We start from the raw sequence: 7,162 nt of genomic DNA, 5'->3' as shown, positions 1-7,162 counted from the left end.
CAGAGGTTGCAATGAGCCAGGGTCACACAACTGTACCCCAGCCTGGAAGACAGAGCGAGACTCTGTCTCAAAAAAAAAAAAAAGAAAAAGAAAAAAAGGATCCAACTCTTCGGGTATTTGGGTCGCTTTGTTTTGACAGGGCGTTATCTAACTTCGAGGTCATCCTCCCTTCAGGTTTTAATTATATATATTTTTAAGTGATAAGCGTTAATCATATGAATTAAGTTACATATAAATGAGGGTTTCCATTAATTTTTTCTTACGGTAAAGCTAATACATGCTCTGTGTAAAAAAACTTTATTATATTCCAAAACATACAAAATCACTGGCAATCCCACAATTCAGAAATAACCAAGTTAACTTTCTGTATATTTCCTTCTGCTTTTTTCTTACACTGAATGAAGAAAATTTAAAAATTTCAGCTCACTTAATAGCTGTAAAAGGGTTAACAGAATAATTATACGGGAAAACAGTAACTATAGGCAAGACACCCTCACTAATCTGTAAGTCAAGCACACGGTGGCCCTGGAAGGGTTCAGAGTTCTGACACAGCTCACGGCCCGGGACAGCCCTCTGTTACATTCAACCATGTGCACAGCGGCTTGCCCTGGAACAAGAGTCACACAACAGTGGATGATGACAAAGCCAAGCCAAGACCCACAGGCCAGAGGGTGTGGCCACAGGAGGTAGGGCAGCAAGAAAGAGAAAAGGTAGCCTGCACTCCGAGAAAGTCCTCCCAGAATGAAGACGGCGGCAAAGGAGAGTGGATGGAGGATGGAAAGGCAGCTCTGGCTCCTCCTTCCCCTGGACACAGCCCCCAGGAGAGCGCTAGACCCCGCTAGACCCCAGGGAGGATACACAAAGAGGACGGGCAGACAGACCAGTAGGAACTGGAGCCAGGAGGGACAGGGCCTCAGTGAGGACTAACTGGTTCCCTGGGCTGATACGCTGCAGACCTGCCCCCAGAAGGACAGGTGGCCAGGGAAACCAGTCAGAAGAGGGACGCGCAGGTGGGAGACTGAGGAAGGCAGAAGCACCTGCAAAAAGGGCGAAGAGGAGGGAGGCAGATGGGAAGCCACGAAGGGAGCAGGAGACGGAGCTCGCACGTGGGCACAAGACACCAGAGTCAGAGGCTGAGCTGCACCCAGCACCGGGGGGAGGGGCAGGATAGCAAGGCCCAAGGACTAAGTGACGACACTACCGGGTCAGGGCGGGAGACGGGACTAGCCAAGGGAGGAAGGCTACCGACAGAGACCTTAACCAGGATGGTTTTGTTGCCCTGGGGGTGGAGGTGCAAGGTCTGACTAAGGATCTAAGGGAGAATGGGGGAGGATGCACAAACCATGAAAAAAACACAGATCTTTGGAGGAGTTTGGCGCAAAGAAGGGCAAAGAACTGACGTGAAGCTGGTGGGAAGCAGGATCAAGAAAAGCTTTTTTCGGCCCAGGCGCGGTGGCTCACGCCTGTAATCTCAGCACTTTGGGAGGCTGAGGCAGGCGGATCACTTGAGGCCAAGAGTTGGAGACCAGCCTGGCCAACAAGGTGAAACCTCATCTCTACTAAAAATACAAAGACATTAGCTGGGCGTGGTGGCACACACCTGTAAACCCAGCTGAGGCTGTGTGGGGAGGCTGAGGCAGGACAATTGCTTGAACCCGGGCGGCAGAGGTTGCAGAGAGCCGAGATCACGCCACTGCACTCCAGCCTGGGCGACAGAGCAAGACTACGTCTCCAAAAAAAGCTTTTTGGCCCAGGCATCATGGCTAACACCTGTAATATCAGCGCTTTGAGAGGCCCAGATGGGAGGATCACTTAAGGCCAGGAGTTCAAGAACAGCCTGGACAGCATAAGGAGTTTTTTTTTTTTTTTTTTTAAGGAGAGAGAGAAAAAACAAAAGCAAAGCTTTTTTTACACGGGGACATAAGTCTGTGTACTAAAGGCAATGAATGCTCCAAAGAGAGCAAAAAGTGAAGGTGGGGGAGGGGCCAGGGAAGAGCTGCTGGAGCAGCTGGGCCCTGGGTAGGCAGTGGGTAGAGTCGGTGAGTGCACGTGCTGTGGGGGCGTCCTGGGTGGAGTCGGTGAGTGCACGTGCTGCGGGGGCGTCTTGGGTGGAGTCAGTCAGTGCACGTGCTGCGGGGGCGTCTTGGGTGGAGTCAGTGAGTGCACGTGCTGTGGGGGGTGTCTTGGGTGGAGTCGGTGAGTGCACGTGCTGTGGGGGGTGTCTTGGGTGGAGTCGGTGAGTGCACGTGCTGTGGGGGCATCTTTCCAAGGCTCCTCAGTCTGTTCTTGAAGCAGGAGGCCAGCACCCAGCAAGCAGTAAGCACTGGGTGAGAACAGCTCAGGGTGCGAGAGGGAAGATGAGACATGAAGGATACATCAAGAACCTACTTCTCAGCCGGGCACAGTGGCTCATGCCTGTAATCTCAGCACTTTGAGAGGCCGAGGCAGGCGGATCACTTGAGGTCAGGAGTTCAAGACCATCCCGGCCAACACGGTGAAACCCCGTCTGTACTAAAAATACAAAAATTAGCTGGGCGCAGTGGCACACACACGTAGTCCCAGCTAATGGGGAGGCTGAGGCAGGAGAATGGCGAGAACCCGGGAGGCGGAGCTTGCAGTGAGCCAAGATTGCCCACTGCACTCCAGCCTGGGCGACAGAGCGAGACTCCGTCTCCAAAAAAAGAAAACAACTTGGCATTTACTCCAATGCTTAAAACAGTCAGTCACCATATGAACCAGTTATCCCACTCCCGGGATATCCGAAGAAACGAAAACCCAGGTCCACACGAAAACTCGTACATGAATGTTCATGGCAGCACTGTCCATAACAGCAAAAAAAAGAGAAAGAAAACACTAAGTTAAGTGAAAGTAGTCAGGCACGAAAAGACAACAGAGAACAGGCAACTCGACAGGGAAGGAAAGCAGATGAGTGGTTGCCAGGAGCTGGGTGAGGGGAATGGGGGACACCGGAAGGAACTGCTAATGGTATAAGGTTTCTTTTCAGGATGATACAAATGTTCTGGATTTCTGGTGCTCTGTCCACAAATATACTGAAGTTTCAGTACTAGCGGTTCTGGTATATAGTAAGTCATTAATATGTGATGGTTGGTGGATGAATAGATGGATGTGGACAGGTGAATGGATGAGTAGGTGGGTAAATAAATGGATGGGTGGGTGGTGAGGTGGATAGTAGACAGCAGATGGATGGGTGGATGGGTGGGTGGGTGAGTGGTGGGTGGGTGGGTGAGTGGTGGGTGAGTGAGTGGTGGGTGAGTGGGTGGGTGAGTGGTGGGTGGGTGAAGAGAAGGGAGAGGAAGGAGAATGGAGGGAGGGGAAGAAAACAGGAGGAGAAGGAAGCAAAGATTTCTCTTTCAGCAGGATCCTGCAAGTCCCAGGTCAGTTAGACTCTCTGGAGTAGACAGCTGGCGCCCAAAGCCATCAGCACTCCTTGTCTTCTCCATCAGCGCGTCCCTTCTTCCTTTAGTCTTCCTTCACCTACCTGTCTGCCTCCCCACTGGTCCTGCCTCTTCTCCAAGGTCGAAAGGAAGAAACCTGTTCTGCAAAAGTCTATAAAGGAGGTGGGTGCTCTCCTTTGCAACACCCTCTCACTTTTCTTCTTGTACAAGGTGCAGTCCCTCTGACAGGTCCTATGTGCCATCTGCCACAATTCTAAAAGGTAATTTACCCTGAAGGTAAGGATAATTTGGATAGGCTCTTTTCTGGATTCCACGAAACCAAATAAGCAGCATATACTCTCAATAAGACAAATTCCTGTAAGATTTCAGATGTCAAAAAGGCCAGATCTGTGTGACAGGCAGCACAACAGCATTTTCCTCCCCGAGTTCTCTAAAAATACAACGCTTTCACTGCAGACACTTTCCTTTCAAGAAAACACACCAAAACTTTACTTACATGAACTTTTTCTCTTTGGTTATTATTTTGTCCTGTATTCACAGTGCTTCGAGCAGAAGCCAGAAATCTCTAATGCTAAAATCCACCACCACCCCATCTCTAAAATCCCCATCTCTAAAATTCTCTTCAAATAAAAAACAAATGTCTACTTAAGCTACAGCCTCCCGGGTCCTGCTTTCCCCACATGCCAGCCTCTGCCCGTGCCCCAGGGCTGCAGTCACACACCTGCTGCCCGTCTCCTTCAAGCCACCCTCTCCACAGAGCGGGAAGGAAGAGGAGTAGAGTTAGGCCAGAACCAGCCCATACCTGACCTCCACATGGCCTGGGGAAATGCCTCCTAGAAAAGTACAACATTTTCAACTCCAAAGAGATGAGAACAAATAATCTCTAAGGGTTGAGCTAACCCAGGTGGAGCTAATAACATTAACCACCATTAAAATTTACATCACAGGTGTTCAAAAACATTCCTGCATCAGCACATTTGCATACCTGGTTAAACAGTTCCTCTCAGAACCACTACCCAAAACAGTGCCAATTTCCAGTGCACAGCATCCCCACAGACGCCACTGCTGCTGGGGACACGTGAGCGATGGCACTGCCCGGGCTCACTGAGTGGCCTCCACCGCATTTCAAGGGCAGGCACAAAGGAACGCCCTATTGTTCCCTCGTCCTCCTCATGCTGTGCGCTGAGCTGGAGTTTCCTCAGAGCTAGGAGAGAAGCCTACCATCCCCCACCCTTTTGTTCGAAGAATACGGTTCTAGAACAGGCAGCTATGAACCAATCTGCTCTAATCCTGTTATTTACAATTAATTAATTAATTAAAACACAGCCCTCCTCACTAGGTCTCTCCCTAAGATGTGCCCAGCACTTGCTTGTGCAACGTCTTATTTTCTGTGGAACTGCTTAGAAAATCCAAGTGGAGCCTCCGCTGCCTCTCTACCCTCCTCACCATTCCACGGAAAATGGAGTCTCCCAATGAACACGCAGACAGGATCATCACACAACCCACACGTGTGGACGGGGACTACACAGGCTCCGAGGGGGAGGTTCTGTTCCCAGCTCTCCTGATGAGTGGTCAATGCCATCCTCACATCCAAGGCGGACAGATTTCCCTTTCTGCAGCCTGCATGGCAAAGAGCCAGCTGCACGGTGGCACGGCCAGCCCTTGCCCTGCACAGCCTGGCCTCTGGTCCCAGGGTCCCTGGTTCCTGCTCACCTGGCAGTGTCATCCCTTCCCAGCCTCACTCCCTCCACCACTGAGGCTGCCATGGGGGCAGGTAGGAGAATAAAACAGGAAAACACTGCTAGTCAGCAAAAAAGTTCAAGCACGCTCTTTACAAATGTTCAAACAAGGGAAAAAGTCCTGGTTTATCATCAGCATAACTGAAAAAGGTCAGAGTTCCTCCTGCTACCAGCAAATGCGGAACGGGCCTGAGCTGTTCTCAGTACCCTCAGTTGGAGGGGACCTCCCATCCCACTCCCAAGAAAGTGCACATGGTGGGTGACCAGAGAGCAAAACAGGGTTATTTTGGCAGGGAAGGAGCATGGAGGACAAGGAGGTGTCCCCACCATCACAGCAAGCGTCCCTGTTCTGCAGGCCCTGACCCCAGCTAGAAGCACCAATGTAAAAGAAAGACGGATTAAGCAAAGGAAAAAAAGTACCAAATACCACGTCTCTTGCTTGTACCCCATCACTTTTTTCCTCCTGTCTTAGTGCAATTGTTGACTGCGGCCAACTGCAGAGAAATCACAGTAGCCCAGCTCGGCGGCTCCCTCTGAAGGCTCCACGCACTGGGCATGCTCCAGAGCCATCTCACGAAATGGAGGCTGCCCCAGCGGCAGGATTCCAGAGCTGCACGCGGCCGCCCAGGCACCTCCAGGCCTCCTCGGAAGCAGCTTAAACCCTCGCATTCACAACCATTTTAAAACAATCAGTGTTCTCAGATGGAAACCGTTTAACGAGACATTTATTGTTTTCACCCTAAAATGTGAAGGGTCCCTTCACAGAAACCATCAACACAGCTCATCCCACAAAGCAATCACTGCTCGTAGGGCCTCTCAGGATTAGCTCTGTTGAAAAAATACTAACAAAAACCTAGACATGGAATCTGGGGACCAGCCCTCTCACAAGGAACTCAACTCACAGAGACATTTTACCTCTAGGGCCAAGAGCCCACAACATGACAGTGGGTAGGAAAGCAAACGGAAAACACCAGCTCGCAATGCACACCTCCCACCGGAGCTCCTGTCCCAGTGCCAAGCATACCATGGCTGGGTCTCAGGGCAATGCTTCTGCCACAAGGAGTAGCTCCGGGACGCACCTGCACGACGCAGGTTCGAGCACAGCAGCCTCCCAACACTCAGGCTGCTCCCAAACATCGCCTCCCATGCCCACCCCAGCTCCAAATTTCTTACAGGGAGAGCCCCTTATACAGCTATGCCAGCTCTCCAATCAAGACCAAGTTGTTTGTAGCTCTTAATACAAAACAATAAATATTTGAAGTCCTTTTTCTATAAAAATAGTGAATATTTTTTAAAATAGTGCATTCAGGTTCCAGGCAAACTGCAAAATAAAAGCACAAATATTATTTTCTATTTTTAAGGTCACATGAAAGTAAGTAACACTAATCCTTCTCTATAAATGCTACTCTATAACTCCCCCACACTTTCTGGTACAATATCAGTGTTGACTGCCCAAGAGTTGCAAAGTGGGTGGTCCAACAGAGCCAGGCCCGCCAGCTGTGCTTACCAGCCAGGGAGGAGACACACCAACAAAACACCATGTCCGAAAAGCAATGCAAGTGATTCCTCTTTAAGTACACACGTTCCACCCAGCTAAAAGCAAACAACCCAGACATGGGACTCCAAGTTCAAATGTAGAAAACACAATGTCAACAGAGCATGGTCATTTACAAACCCATCTGCAGCCCACACAGAAACCGAAGAGAATCCTGCCCTCCACCTCGGCTCCCTCCCCCATATGGACAAAGAACAGAGAAGGCAAACTAAGGGAAATAAATGCATATGACTAATAAAAACAAATGCAACTGAAAATACATTTAAAGCAACAAAGACACCATTTTACACTTATTGAACTGGCAAAAAAAAAATTAAAGTCTGTTAATAAGAGTATTGGGCCAGGCGCAATGGCTCATGCCTGTAATCCCAGCACTTTGGGAGACCAAGGGGGCGGATCGTCTGAGCTCAGGAGTTCGAGACCAGCCTGGCCAACATGGTGAAACCCAGTCT

Source organism: Hylobates moloch, unplaced genomic scaffold, assembly GCF_009828535.3.
Source record: "Hylobates moloch isolate HMO894 unplaced genomic scaffold, HMol_V3 SCAFFOLD_10, whole genome shotgun sequence".
Lineage (NCBI taxonomy): Eukaryota > Metazoa > Chordata > Mammalia > Primates > Hylobatidae > Hylobates > Hylobates moloch.
The sequence above is the reverse complement of the archived record's forward strand: the minus strand, read 5'-3'. Positions refer to the sequence as shown.